Source organism: Nothobranchius furzeri, chromosome 15 (assembly GCF_043380555.1).
Source record: "Nothobranchius furzeri strain GRZ-AD chromosome 15, NfurGRZ-RIMD1, whole genome shotgun sequence".
Lineage (NCBI taxonomy): Eukaryota > Metazoa > Chordata > Actinopteri > Cyprinodontiformes > Nothobranchiidae > Nothobranchius > Nothobranchius furzeri.
The window spans coordinates 47,896,716-47,911,966 of NC_091755.1; positions in this window are offsets into that span (position 1 = coordinate 47,896,716).

Below are 15,251 nucleotides of genomic sequence, written 5' to 3' on the forward strand. Positions count from 1 at the left end.
CTATTTTTCGACACGTGTCTGCAGCACGATTAGACACACATTTATATAGTTTATCAGATAAAAAGAGTTGATTTTCACACACGCCAAAAAAGGTTGATTTGGGGGTGACTTGCTCTTTAAAGAGCAAGTCACCCCCAAATCAACTTTTTTTTAATCTGATAAACTATATAAATGTGTGTCTAATCGTGCTGCAGACACGTGTCGTCAATAATTTTGCACTTTAGTGCATTTTAGTTAAAATTTAAATATTCTGCCTAAAACTGTCAGTGTTGTGCCGTTGTCAGGTAAAAACTCTGCACTGCATTTGAATTTAAATCTGCCATCGCTATTGGCTAAGAGGTATGCTATGATGTAAACTGGTACATTATGATGTCACAATGTCATTGTGAGCCTGTGTGTGTGCGTGTATTTGTTAGTGGCTCCGCCCTCTCGGTCTGCTAGGCAACAGCATTTGTTGCATTTTTCAAACATGAAGAGGGAGTGAAGTAAGTTTCTTGTAGGGGGTGACTTGCTCTTTAAATAGCAATATTAAATTTTTTCAGGGATTGAACAATTTTATCACGCCTTGAAATAGGTGTGCAACGACTTTAGCCTTCCTAGCTTAAACTCACACATGCAAATAGGATCTAGTCTACGTCTGTCTCCTGTCGCTGTCCTGGTGACCTTAATGAGCCACTGGCAGCAGCGTTAACATTTCTTTTGAGCTGTTTTTACCACTTCTTATACAGTTTTATCTTCAATTATTACAGAAGATCACGATGAGCAGTAGCTGCGCGGGCAACAATCAGAATTTCTTCAGTAAATCTCTCGTGTATTTTCCCACTTTGGATTGTTTCATTTTCTCAGGGGTTGTGTGATGAGGCAACAGCACTGAGACACCGAGCAAGAGAGGCAAAGAGGATGAGAATGAAGTATTTGAACCTGCAAACTGAAGAAAGGAGCAGGTTGTGTTTGTGAAACACACACGTTTGGTGCAGATTTCTGCAACAGGTAGATAAAACTCAATAGATTCAGCCAAAGTTGCATTCCCATTAGGGAAACTGTCCTCAGGAAAGGTCCTGCAGGCATGTGGTTATGTGTGTTTATCTCCCAGTGACACACAAGGCTGATGTGGGAGTGTAATTTATCTACAAGCATCCCATTACAGAATGTCAGAGGCAGACGCGCTTGTCAAACAAAGTAACCCTGAAGAGAAACGAGAAGAGACGCTAACACGAACCGAGCCGATGGATTTGAGATCGGGTGCAGTTTGCTTCTTTTGCAGCCGCCAGACGTGAAAAGAAACATTTCTTCTCTTTCTTGAGAAGAGTTAAACCTTTTAATCACAGTGAGTGCATGGAGGCAGCTCCTGAGACATTTAGCTTGAATTAAAGAAGCAGCACAGAGCTGGACTTGCTTAAACCGCAGCTTCACTGCTTTCAAGATGAGTTAAGGAAGTGAAAAATAAATCTTACTAAATATAAAGTTGTTCTTTGTGCTGCCCAGAGCCACATCACCTGACCTGGGGGTTAACGTGAATGATCAAAAACAAGAGGTGACGTCCGTCAAGGAGTGGTTTCAAGCCTTAAGAGAATAAAGACAAAATAATAACGATGAAGCAGATATACCGAGTCTGATACTCAGAAAAAAACTTCAGCAACTGTTAACGATCCCAGCGAGCTTCTGAAAGTTTAGCTTTATTACAGATTTAATCTCAAAGAGGTTCAAACCTCAGGCTGATCAACCTAAAAAAAGAAAATAGAGAGAATAATGCAAGCTGTGGGCACACAGGCAAAAACATTATCACCCGCTCCTCCACTCTCAGCTGCAGGAAACAAAAAGTGTTGGTCGTGAATCTTCGGTCAGAATCTCTGAACACGGTGTTGTCGTGGTTCTTTGGCGAGGCTCGTTTCGACGGTGCGTTGGCCGGACGATCAGATGACAGAACTTCCTGTCACCAGACGCCGTAGCCAAACTCACATCCGCCTGCGAGTGATCGACAGCCAGCCCGGTGTCATGGAGATCAGGTGATGTGAGAGCTTGTGTAAGTGGTGCTGTGTGACAAGGTCAACGAGACCCCAGCTGCAACCCTGAACAACAGCCTCTACTTCACACGCTGTAGCGATCCCGCTCCTCTCCTCCCACCAATGCAGGAAAAACAGCATCATTTTGTTTTTACCCCCTTCCTGTATGACTGTCAATCAGTAGATTACCCGACCCTTGGGCTGAATGGGTCAGGGTTTCGTGTTAACTGCCTCGACGAAGGTCTCCAGAGTCAACAATCAGGCAAACCTTAAACAAACAAGAGCGACACGGCATCTGACTCCAGATCCAGCTGGTTATCTGTGCCGCCGGAGGGCAGAACGGCCAGCGATAATTAGCTCAGTGTGTGTGTGTGTTTAGTAAAATATCTCATGGTCTCTCAGGAGTCCCTCCAATTCAAGATGGCTGCCACAAATAAGATGGCATTAAGCTACTAGCTTACAGATACGAAGCTAAATTTAAAGATCCAAATGCGAATAGACGAGCCAGCTTGAAGCATCTGCTTTCATGCCTCTTAACACCGTTCTAACAAAGTGAAGCTGTAATTATGTCTCGCATTGGTCTAAAACCTCCACCAATGACAAGGCTCAGTCCAAAACCAACGACTGGACCATCTGGTTGTCGGTCTCATCGAACACCGGCACTAACGCACTTCCCTGGGTCCGAGCCCAGCTCACCCGAAAGGGGGAGGAGCGCCGCTGGAGGCCTGAGAAAGATCCTGGTCCTACTTTTATAGCATTATTTATGTGGACTCTGAGGAGGTTCTTTTGAGCGGGGAGGACGAAGAGCGCTGATGGTTGTGCTCCAGGCAGCTGCATCCTGCGCACGGCCACAGTAACGTCCTCAAAGCGTCGCCACCTCAAGGAAGTACAACTAACCAACGATCGTTTGTGCTTTCTGCCTTTTATTTGTGCCTGAGGTCCTTCGCTGCTGCAGAGCGGCGTGCATCGCCTCTGTTGTGCGCTGGTGACTTCACCTCGCTGGCATGGCCGGCTCTCACTCCGCCGTTTTTGCGGTCGGTAGATCCCTTTGAACTGCTTAGTTCAAAAGTGACTCATGAGGTGAAAACAGCGGTTTTTCTGTAGGACTGAGAGGAGATGCTGGAAGATCAGAGACAGACAGGACAGGAACATGGTCACATAAAAACAGAAACTTGACCAGATGTTGCTAGCGTGTGTGGTGAGTCAGGAGCACTCTGGTCAGCTTGGAAGAACGCTGGGACCACTAGGATCATAAATCAGAGAGATCAAATATGCCAGACTTGGTCCAATTTCAAGTACAAGCTGCCTTTAAAGAGCAAGTCACCCCCAAATCAACATTTTTTATCTGATAAACTAAATAAATGCGTGTCTAATCGTGCTGCAGACACGTGTAGTCAATAGTTTTGCACTTTAGTGCATTTTAGTTAAAATTTAAATTTTCTGCCTAAAACTGTCAGTGTTGTGCCGTTGTCAGGTAAAAACTCTGCACGGCATTTGAATTTAAATCTGCCATCGCTATTGGCTAAGAGGTACCCTAGAACGTTAGCTGGTACCATATGATGTCACAATGTCATTGTGAGCCTGTGCGTTTATTTGTTAGTGGCTCCGCCCTCTCGGTCTGCTAGGCAACAGCATTTGTTGCTCTTTAAAGAGCAAGTCACCCCCTACCAGATTCTTACTCAACTCCCACTTCCTGTTTGAAAAATGCAACAAATGCTGTTGCCTAGTAGACTGAGAGAGCGGAGCCGCTAACAAATACACACACACACACGGCTCACAACGACATTGTGACACGATAATGTGCCAGCTAACACCATAGTGTACCTTTTAGCCAATAGCGAAGGCACCTATTGCGCAGAAATGGCAGCAGTGGTGCTCGTAGCTTCCTCAGCTACATCAGCTGTCCATCTCAAGGTGGTATAACACAAACGTTCCGCCCAAGAGCAGTCACACTTGAAGACTGCATGTGTTTTGTGACTCGAGCGAGAGGACTTACAGCGCAGTTGCATATTTGCAAGGAAAAACTGATGAGGGAGAAGTGACAACGAGCCTGGTCGCGTCAAAGTCCAGAGTGGCTCCACTGAAAAAAATGACATTAGCATGCCTAGAGCTGATGGGCGCAGTGATCTGAGCTAGACTAGGAAACGCTCTAATGAAATCACTTCACCTGGACCAGTTCCAACTCAGTATGTGGACAGACTCAATGATAGCACTGCACTGGATACGCGGGGGGGGGGGGGGGGGGGGATATTAATGCTAGTAACAAATAGAAATGACTATTATGTTAGTTCACGGAAATGTTGAATTTGAATGTTCACCAAGGACATATTATTTAATTTGATTATTATTTAGTGATATGAGACAGTATTTTCTGATTTGAAATGAGTTAAGAGGCTCAGTATTGTGTAACCTTTAAAAACTTCATTACCCATGAGACTTAGCGTGTTTCCCAGAAGGCTTAACGAGAAAACAAGGAAGTGAGAAAAAACTGGCGCTAAGTGCAGATGTGACTAAGGCATTCTAATCCACTAGAGTTTGAGTTCAACTGCAAGACAAGGTCTCGTCTCATTCTTTATTTTGAAGAAGCTCTGGTGAGTTACAATAATGGGTCCCATTTTTTAAAGTCTTTGGTATGACACAACCGGGATTTGAACCCTGATCCCCCAGTCCCAGGGTGGACACTCAACCACTAGGCTCTGTAATGATTTAAATTATATGTTATTTAATAAGCCATGAGACGTAGGATTCCATAGTGAATATGAAATCAACCTTATGGATCTGTGGGTACTGTTTAACCAGAAGATTGGAACTTTTTATTGCAGGGATTAGATAACCGCTTCGTATTCACTCAAGAGACAACAGAAGAGAGTCAAGTTTAAAAGTTTAAAAATTTATTACTAACATATTAAACTAGACTGACTTTAAACACTAAATGTATGGTGTAACTAAGGTGGATGAGACGGTGAATGTTGTGAGGTGTAATGTTGCTCAGAACCAGCAAAACCGAAGAAGCGATTAGTTCTGATGGGAACTGAAGGTGATGTCTTCGCGTTAAGCTTTGGTTAGGAGATTCATAAACACATTCAACGCCATTTGTCGGTCTACGTACCCTTAGCGGAAGTCCCCGTCTAGATCAGGAGGTGTAAAGGTCCAGCTTGACCTTGTGGAGCAGGAGCCGGTTGTCACGATCTGCCCCTGCCTTCCTGACTGTGTCCCTCTCCTGCCTCATTAGTCCCTATTGGTTTCACCTGCCCCTTGTTAGCCTGCCCATGTGTTCCTCATTTCCCCCGGTGTATTTATACCTCCCGTCTCGTTATGTCCTTTGTCAGATCATTGTTGTTGTTGTTTCAAGTCATCGTTGTGTTTTGTTCCTGCCATTCCCGTTCTGGAATTAAATTCATTTTTATTTTTTCATCCGAGCCTGCTCTTCTGCCTCCTGGAACCCTCCACCACACATGGTCCACCATCTCCACCCTTCACAACATGACAGAATGATCTGACCAACCTGGACCTGTGGTGAGCACTTATACATCTCCCTGGAGGATTAATTTTTTACTTTTTCTCCTTTTAGCGGAAGGAGATTCGGACTCAAGGTGTTTGGCGCATCCTACCTGTTTTCCGGGGTGGTCAAACCATTGAGTGGGTTTCGACGCATCCAGTTGGTTCCTGTGGTGGTCAAACCCTTCTCCTCTCCTGCTTTCTGCCCCCGTCCTGTTTTTTCTCATGGAAGCCGCGGATCCTGGAGCTTTGAGGGAGTTACACCCCCTACGCACGCCATAATTCTCCGGGGTAGTAGGGCTGGTCTCCCCGCTCTTCTCCTGCTTCCCTGCACCCAATCCTCTGCCCGAGACCCAGCGAATCGTGCTGTGCACCTGCTCAGACCGGTTGTCGAGTGCCTGCCGCCGAGCTGGGTTTCCTCGCGTCGCTCCTGCTTTTCATCCACTTCCTGGTCCATGCCTGCGGGGCTTATGCCTGCAGGTCTCATGCTGCTGCAGCCCCTACAGGGTCCCACGCCTGCTGCTGCAGTCCCTACAGGGTTCCACGCCTGCTGCTGCAGTTCTCTGCTGGGTCCCACGCCTGCTGCTGCAGTTCTCTGCTGGGTCCCACGTCTGCTGCTGCAGTTCTCTGCTGGGTCCCACGCCTGCTGCTGCAGTTCTCTGCTGGGTTCCATGCCTGCTGCTGCAGTTCTCTGCTGGGTCCCACGCCTGCTGCTGCAGTTCTCTACTGGGTCCCACGCCTGCTCCTGCAGTCTATACTGGGTCCCACGCCCGGCTGCTGCAGTTTACGGGTCCAGTCAAGTCAAGTGTTCCTATCCAGTCAAGTCAAGTGTTCCTGTCCAGTCAAGTGAAGTGTTCCTGTCCAGTCAAGTCAAGTGTCCTGTCCAGTCAAGTCTTCCTGTCCAGTCAAGTGTTCCTGTCCAGTCAAGTCAAGTGTTCCTGTCCAGTCAAGTCAAGTGTTTCTGTCCAGTCAAGTCAAGTCTTCCTGTCCACTCAAGTGTTCCTGTCCAGTCAAGTCAAGTGTTCCTGTCCAGTCAAGTCAAGTGTTCCTGTCAAGTCAAGTGTTCCTGTCCAGTCAAGTCAAGTGTTTCTGTCCAGTCAAGTCAAGTGTTCCTGTCAAGTCAAGCATTCCTGTCCAGTCAAGTCAAGCGTTCCTGTCCAGTCAAGTCAAGTGTTCCTGTCAAGTCAAGTGTTCCCGTCAAGTCAAGTCAAGTGTTCCTGCGTCAAGTCAAGTCAAGTGTTCCTGCGTTGAGTCAGGTCAAGTGTTCCTGCGTTGAGTCAGGTCAAGTGTTCCTGCGTAAAGTCAAGTCAAGTGTTCCTGCGTTGAGTCAGGTCAAGTGTTCCTGCGTTGAGTCAGGTCAAGTGTTCCTGCGTCAAGTCAAGTCATGTGTTCCTGCGTCAAGTCAAGTCTTCATGCCCCAAGTCCAAGTCTTCGAGTCCCTGTCCCGAGTCAAGACAAGTCTTTGAGTCCCTGTCCCGAGTCAAGTGTTTCCAGTCAAGTCTTCGAGTCCCTGTCCCGAGTCAAGTGTTTCCAGTCAAGTCTTCGAGTCCCTGTCCCAAGTCAAGTGTTTCCAGTCAAGTCTTCGAGTCCCTGTCCTGAGTCAAGTCATGTGTTCCCGGTCTCCTGTGGTGTGTGGCCTTGTGGGCGTCTGGTATCCGCCCCTTAAGGGGGGGGGGGGGGGGGGGGGTACTGTCACAATGTGCCCCTGCCTTCCTGACTGTGTCCCTCTCCTGCCTCATTAGTCCCTATTGGTTTCACCTGCCCCTTGTTAGCCTGCCCATGTGTTCCTCATTTTCCCCGGTGTATTTATACCTCCCGTCTCGTTATGTCCTTTGTCAGATCATTGTTGTTGTTGTTTCAAGTCATCGTTGTGTTTTGTTCCTGCCGTTCCCGTTCTGGAATTAAATTCATTTTTATTTCATCCGAGACTGCTTTTCTGCCTCCTGGAACCCTCCACCACACATGGTCCACCATCTCCACCCTTCACAACATGACAGAATGATCTGACCAACCTGGACCTGTGGTGAGCACTTATACATCTCCCTGGAGGATTATTTTTTTTACTTTTTCTCCTTTTAGCGGAAGGAGATTCGGACTCAAGGTGTTTGGCGCATCCTACCTGTTTTCTGGGGTGGTCGAGCCATTGAGTGGGTTTCGACGCATCCAGTTTGTTCCCGTGGTGGTCAAACCCTTCGCCTCTCCTGCTTTCTGCCCCCGTCCTGTTTTTTCTCATGGAAGCTGCGGATCCTGGAGCTTTGAGGGAGTTACACCCCCTACGCATGCCATAATTCTCCGGGGTGGTAGGGCTGGTCTCCCCGCTCTCCTCCTGCTTCCCTGCACCCAAGCCTCTGCCTGAGACCCAGCGAATCGTGCTGTGCAACTGCTCAGACCGGTTGTCGAGTACCTGCCACCGATCCTGGTTTCCTCGCGTCCCTCCTACAGATCATCCACTTCCTGATCCATGCCTGCGGGGCCTATGCCTGCAGGTCTCATGCTGCTGCAGCCCCTACAGGGTCCCACGCCTACTGCTGCAGTCCCTACAGGGTTCCACGCCTGCTGCTGCAGTTCTCTGCTGGGTCCCACGCCTGCTGCTGCAGTTCTCTGCTGGGTCCCACGCCTGCTGCTGCAGTTCTCTGCTGGGTTCCATGCCTGCTGCTGCAGTTCTCTGCTGGGTCCCACGCCTGCTCCTGCAGTCTCTACTGGCTCCCACGCCCGGCTGCTGCAGTTTACGTGTCCAGTCAAGTCAAGTGTTCCTGTCCAGTCAAGTCAAGTGTTCCTGTCCAGTCAAGTCAAGTGTTCCTGTCCAGTCAAGTCAAGTGTTCCTGTCCAAGTCAAGTGTTCCTGGTCAAGTCAAGTGTTCCTGTCCAGTCAAGTGTTCCTGTCCAAGTCAAGTCAAGTGTTCCTGTCCAGTCAAGTCAAGTGTTCCTGTCCAGTCGAGTCGTCCTGTCCAGTCGAGTTTTCCTGTCCAGTCGAGTCTTCCGGTCAAGTCAAGTGTTCCTGTCAAGTCAAGTGTTCCTGTAAAGTCAAGTCAAGTGTTCCCATCAAGTCAAGTCAAGTGTTCCCGTCAAGTCAAGTGTTCCTGCGTCAAGTCAAGTGTTCCTGCGTCAAGTCAAGTGTCCCAAGTCCAAGTCTTTGAGTCCCTGTCCCGAGTCAAGTGTTTCCAGTCAAGTCTTCGAGTCCCTGTCCCGAGTCAAGTGTTTTCCAGTCAAGTCTTCGAGTCCCTGTCCCGAGTCAAGTGTTTTCCAGTCAAGTCTTTGAGTTCCTGTCCCGAGTCAAGTGTTTCCAGTCAAGTCTTCGAGTCCCTGTCCCGATTCAAGTGATTCCAGTCCAATCTTCGAGTCCCTGTCCCGAGTCAAGGGTTTCCAGTCAAGTCTTCGAGTCCCTGTCCCGAGTCAAGTCATGTGTTCCCAGTCTCCTGTGGTGTGTGGCCTTGTGGGCATCTGATATCCTCCCCTTAAGGGGGGGGGGGGGGGGTACTGTCACGATGTGCCCCTGCCTTCCTGACTGCGTCCCTCTCCTGCCTCATTAGTCCCTATTGGTTTCACCTGCCCATGTGTTCCTCATTTTCCCCGGTGTATTTATACCTCCCGTCTTGTTATGCCCTTTGTCAGATCGTTGTTGTTGTTGTTTCAAGTCATCGTTGTATTTTGTTCCTGCCATTCCCGTTCTGGAATTAAAATCATTTTTAATTTCATCCGAGCCTACTCTTCTGCCTCCTGGAACCCTCCACCACACATGGTCCACCATCTCCACCCTTCACAATATGACACCGGTAGAAGCAGCCACGGCAGTCGACCACCCGTCTTGAGATACTTCCGGGTCACGACAATTTGTTGGCGTCTAGTGAGACCCGAACCTGGGTTTTATAATAATAATAATAATAATAATAGATTTTCTTTGTAACGCACTTTACATTTCAATGAAATCTCAAAGTGCTACAGTAGGAAATCAGAACCTGTCATGTTCTGTGGTGTTCTTTTGACCCACGACATGCAGAACCAGAGACGGGAACAGGGAGGTAAGAAAATAAATAATTTATTTTGGAAAGGAGAACTCGAAGCGCTGCTCAAACTGTTGTTAGGATTTAGGGTCAGGGGTGAACTGGAGCTCCCAGAGAAAACCCCCACGCAGCACAAGGACACACAGAAATGATGAGGAGGTGTGTCATCTGTGACGTAATCCTTGTGTGGTCTTTTTTTATTTTACAGACGACTAGGTGGTGATGTGTGCCGGGGGAGGGACGTGATTTAGTCACCCTTGATGGAAGTGCTCTCATTTTGTAATTATCTAAAAACAAATTAAAAACTAACAGTTTAATTACTGATCTTATAACCAATGAACTAAAAATGCATCTAAAATCTATAATAAACCAACTAAATACAACAATGAGCATTTACACTCAGCCGTGGGAGCATATCGGACTCAACCTAAGTGAGAACGTATGTGCATCCACTGCAGAACGTGTTATCTGTATGCGTTTAGCAGCTGCTTGCTGTTACAAACAACAGCTCCAGATACTTTTGTCTAAGAAGCATCTCTTTTGTCCGCGTCTTTCTGAAATTTGCTCTTTTCTACATCGAACTGCTTTTCTAAAGCATCTGTAGTCTGTACCACCTGGAGACTGAGTGCTTCTTTTTCAGACTGAATAGTTAAAATAGTTTGTGCTGCTTCTTCACGCTCTTTTTCCATCTGCTGTTTACTATTAAAAACCTCGGTTTTATACTCTTTTGTTCGAGGTCCTGATATAAAACGTCTTCCTACTCGAGTTCCCCTTTAAAATGGCTCTTTGTTGTTTAAATCAGATGTCTGTTGCTGCATTTGGGAGGAGAGACCTTCGCTCTCTGCCAGAATAGTGCAAATAATCTCTTCCATTTCTTTACGAATTTGTATTTCCTCTTCCAACTCCCGCTGAACATTTTCCATCTGCTGTTTGACGTCTGAAAGTTCAGCTTTATATTTATCGTCGCGGCTTTGATACAGAACGTCTTTCTCTTCCAGATGTTTTAGAAAGCTCAGTTTCTGTTCTCTCCACAGCCGTTCCATCTTATCTACATCCCTAAGCATTTGAAGACAGAGCGCCTCTTTCTCTGCCATGATAGTGAGAATAATATTTTGTCTTTCCTGGAATGTGTCTAGATGAGCTTGTCGTTCTCTCTCCAACTCCTGCTGAACATTTTTATATAAAACGTCTTTCTGCTCCAGTTCCCTTTTGAAATGGCTCTTTGTTTCGTCAATCAGCTTGTATATGTCAGATGTCTGTTGCTGCATTTGGGAACAGAGCTCTTCGTTCTGTGCCTTATTAGTGAGAATAATATTTTGCATTGTTTCCCGCGTGTCCGCATGAGATGCTTTCTCTTTTTCCAATTCCTGCTCTAAAAATTCGACCTGCTGCTTGCAGCTTGCAATCCCACTTTGATAATTTTCTTCAAGGCCCAGACACAAAGTGTTCAGCTCCTGGAGATCTCTCACAACACTCTTTTGTGTTTCCTCAACGCGCTTTCTAATATCAGATGTGCTGTGCTGAATCTGAACGCAGAGCGCTTTGTTCTGAGATTGAAGATTACTAATGTTTAAGTCTCTCGGCTCTAATTCAGAGCTTTTTGCTTTTTCTAATCCACGTTGAAAATTCTCTTCCACTTGTTCTGGACCGAGATCACTGGTTTGATCTGATTCACTCGGTTCCTTCGGACTGTTCACTTTTTCCTGGTAAGATCTCCTTGTTTCTTGACGAGCCTCTTGTTCTTCGATAAGCCTCTGTTTGTAAAGGGTTGCCAGTTGTTCAGCAGCTAAAACCTTCGCTTCTCCTGTCGCAATGCTTTCCTGAAGAGAAACTATGAGACAGTCTTTCGCTTTCAGTTTTTCAGTAGTCTGCTCATAATTCTTCTTGGTTTCATTGTGGGAATTTTGTTCGTCCTCAAACGCCTTAATGACCACTTGTGAAGCTAGACACATTTTTTCTATAATGTCTAAAAAATATTGCGTCGCTTGGCATCGCTTGCGTATTTCTGTGGTACAAAGGTTAATCAGACTGTTCATAATTTCCTGGTAAGATATGGTTCCTTTAATGCTTTTTCTGTGGGTTATATATCTTAAAAATGATTAATATTTGTGTAAAGATAAGCTATCGGCGTATGTAAAAGCTTTCCTCTTCTGAGATGTGTGCTCTAGGAGACACTCTGGTAGACTGACCTAACACTCGTGTGCAGCTCTGTAAAATGCGTGTGTATGACGTCACCGAGCCTTTATACAGGCCACGCCCCTTTTAATTGCGCAAATCAGACGCTCATCACTAGCACGCAGCAGCGTCTGGAATGGAACGCAGATTCTTTCACAATAAGAGTCTGAAACATAAAACACGCATCTCAAAAGACCTTAGGCGTATACATTGTTTTGTTAAACATGTTCTCTCAGTATTATCTGACAACAGGATTGAGATGATAACTTAGTTTAAAAACTTTAGTTTTTTATGAGGAACGAGTGATTCCTTGAGACTCTTATTTTGTAGGGTTAAAGTTCCGTTGTGCACAATACCCTTTACAAAAGTAAACAGTGCCTTGTACTAATAGAAATTTAAAAATAATTTGTAAGATATAGATTTAATTATATATAATTTTTTATAATTTAACATATGTATTTCTACTTATTAGTTTAGTTCTGTTTTGTTTTGTTTAAAAAGAAAAAAAGAGTAGCTTAAAGGCTTATGTGATGTATTAGGAAATGTTAAAAATCATAGCTAGTGGTCTAATCTTATGCATAAATGGAAAATTGCTGCCATCTTTTTTATTTATTTATTTATTTATTATTATTATTATTATTATTATTATTATTATTATTTTGTTCTTTTCTTACACAGTTTAGTAAAAATCATTTGTGGAGATGTTTGCTGTTAAAAAGGTCTGACTTATATTTCAGCTACTAGCTGAAACATGTCGGATAAACAAATCATTTTTACTAATTTGTGTCAGAAAGGAGCTAAAAAGTGGATTACGGACAACACACAGTATGAACGCACAGAAGACTGCCGCCATCTAGTGGTGAGTTCTTATACTACAGTGCAGTGGACAACTCCCAACTGTAAATGCTGCTTAAGCAGTCAGGCTTTGCTTGTGTTGTTTTCAGCAAACTCTACATTTAGCTTTTTTTTCTGGTTGCATCGTTGGTATGCATTTTTAAAATGGATTAATATTATTTACTTGTTTTTCTATTTCATTTTGGTTCTGAGCTCTGAGGTTAATGATTGCATTTGGTTTATATTGAAATCTACACTGAATGTGTCAGTTATTACTTAGTAGTTGGCTGCTTTGCTTCGCTGTGATGAACACCAGATTAGTGTCTGTAGTATATGATGTAATGCATTGTATCTGTTTTTTTTAAACATTTTTTTCATCACCTCTGGACAACAGGAGCTCAGTCTTCAGAGTTTGATGTGGGGAAAGTGTTTAACTGACTGTCTACACTGTGACACATTCTCACTTTTGACTTCATTCCTTTTGTCCACAAGTCGACTAAAGGGCTGAAGCTTACGTTTGAGTCCTCTTTCTCTCCAAATACTGGGTAATGACCTTAGTCACAACTATTCTATGCCACCAGCAAGCAAGATGCAGACAGGCTACAAGTGTGAACACATCAACCTGGGCTGCGACGTCAACTATGACATTAACGGTACAGCCATTCATGGCGCTGGCTTGGTAGGCTACGAGTGCTGCCTCGCCGGTTACCAGACTTTTGAGGCTGGCAGGAACAAACTCACCCAGAGCAACTTAGCCGTTGGATACAAGATCGATAACAGAAATGAGAAAAACATTTCCAAGAACAGTTATGATGTGAACAAAACACAAGAAGACATAATAATACTTGGCATAAGGGATGTTAGAAAACCCACCGAGGTAAAGTCTTGCAGGGCGAGTTAATCAGATGAGTTTCTCTTCCTTCTGTGTGCATTACCGTCATATTTTTATCAGGATATAAAAAGGAAACCATAAAACCTGCATCACCCAGTAGCTCTTCCCAGGGAAGATATCTACACAAAGAATTGGTTGACTCTTCAGAGACCAGCAGGTGTGTGGTAAACTCTAGCTATCCCGAGCTGTACTTGGCATTTATGTGTTAGCTCATGATCATAAACGACATCACTGCATGGCTGTCCAATGGTTTGATAACATAAATCATGTGATGGTTTGTTATTTAACATATGGAGCAAAATACAAACCTGATTGCCATTCAACATTGAGTGAGCACTGTATCTTCTCCTAAGAATTACTTTTATTCTAATTGAACCAACAGGTTCTTTTGCTGTTTTTAATTGAGAGTTGTCTAAAATGAAAATTGTAAAATAAGCAAAAATGTGACTTAAAAGTTCCCCTAATGTTTCTGGATAGTTGAAGGGCCAGAAAAACCAAAAAGCCTGGACTCAGTCCTGGTCCTGGTTAGATATAGAACAGACACTTTGCAATACGATAGAGCTCTCAGACTTACCATTTATTAGCTCAAGCATGAGAAAACATGAAAGCTTCAAAAGTATTAGCATCAGCACCTCTCTGACAGCATGGTGGGAGTATCTTAAAATGACCGAGTCTTCACTAGTACCATGCAGACGCACACCTATCTGGAACAATCCTGACATTTTGCAAAAGAATAAAATGATGAACCTTCCGGACTGGAAAAATAAAGGAATCCTATACCTGGAACACATATATGAAGGATTGGACTTCATCCCATTTAATCAGATAGTCTCCCAATTTGGAATGGATAAGAGTAGCTTTTTAGAATATCACCAAATTAAATCTGTAGTCAAACAAAAATTTAAGCTCAATAAAATAGAATTACAAACACCACCAAGGGTATTAGACTTTTATAATCTCAAACCCCCCAAACTACTGTCTAAAGTATATAAGACACTGTCCAAAATAGACGACAGAATAGCAATCCCTATTGAAAAATGGGAGGTGGATCTATCAGTTAGCTTTGACCAGGACTTCTGGTCCCAGACTTGTTTAAAAACTTTTAAAATGATCAGACACTCCAATTTACAATTAATTCAGTACAAAATTCTACACAGAGTACACTATACAGGTCATCGGATGTTCAAGGTGGGGTTTGTGTCGTCTGACGCATGTACACACTGCACAAACAACATTCCTGACAATTACATTCACGCGCTGTGGTCCTGCCCACCTGTCCAGGAATTTTGGGGTAGAGTATGTGAGGATCTGTCAAAGTCTCTGAAATGTCATATCCCAACCACCCCCTCTCTTTGTTTACTGGGAAACCTGGACGATGTCCCGATTGCAACATCTTTGGTTCACGTGGTTCTGACTGCCATATGCATCGCTAAGAAAACGATCCTCTTGAATTGGAAAAATAGAGAAACTCTCTGCATTAACCAGTATAGAAATCTTTTGTTAGATCATATTACACTTGATTTAGCCTCTGCTTCCACTTCAAATCAATCTCTCTGGGCTCCTTTGATCAGTTCCATCACATAGCGATGATGGGGGACCATTGATATTGTCCTGCGGGATGATGTGGGTGGGGGGTGTGGGGTCTGAGTTTGGAGTACATATATGTATGTATATATACATATATATATATATATATATGTATATATTTATATATACATATTTATATATACAAGGGTGGATATCTCTTTTCAATTTTGGGGGGACAATAAACAGTAAAACTTCAGAGAGTAATTTTTGGGGGACATGAAAAAAAAAGCTCTCTACATACAACGCTGTATGTCCTTATAAG